A 322-nucleotide genomic window follows, 5' to 3' on the forward strand; every position below is an offset into this window, starting at 1 on the left:
GGCGCGCGCGGCGCCCGGCGCCGTGAGGGCCCCGCGCCCGCAGCCCGGCATCGCCCGCAAGCGGGAGCTGCGCTTCCCGGGACGTAACGCTACGTGTAACCCTACACTGACAGAGCTACATGTAACCCTGCCCCAAAGATACAGATTCATACTGGCGGCCGTTACAATTACGGGGCGAGACTGGAGAAGGCATTCGTTTGCGCCGCGAATCTGGTGTACGTTTGGATCTCCGTATTTTTCTGCATTGGATAATTCCGCGAATTACCGCCAGGCAAATCGGGAGTTACATAGCTGCCCTGTCGGGCAGCTGGGCGCCACACAT

This window comes from Passer montanus, unplaced genomic scaffold (genome assembly GCF_014805655.1).
Source record: "Passer montanus isolate IOZ18808 unplaced genomic scaffold, ASM1480565v1 scaffold7, whole genome shotgun sequence".
NCBI classification, from domain to species: domain Eukaryota; kingdom Metazoa; phylum Chordata; class Aves; order Passeriformes; family Passeridae; genus Passer; species Passer montanus.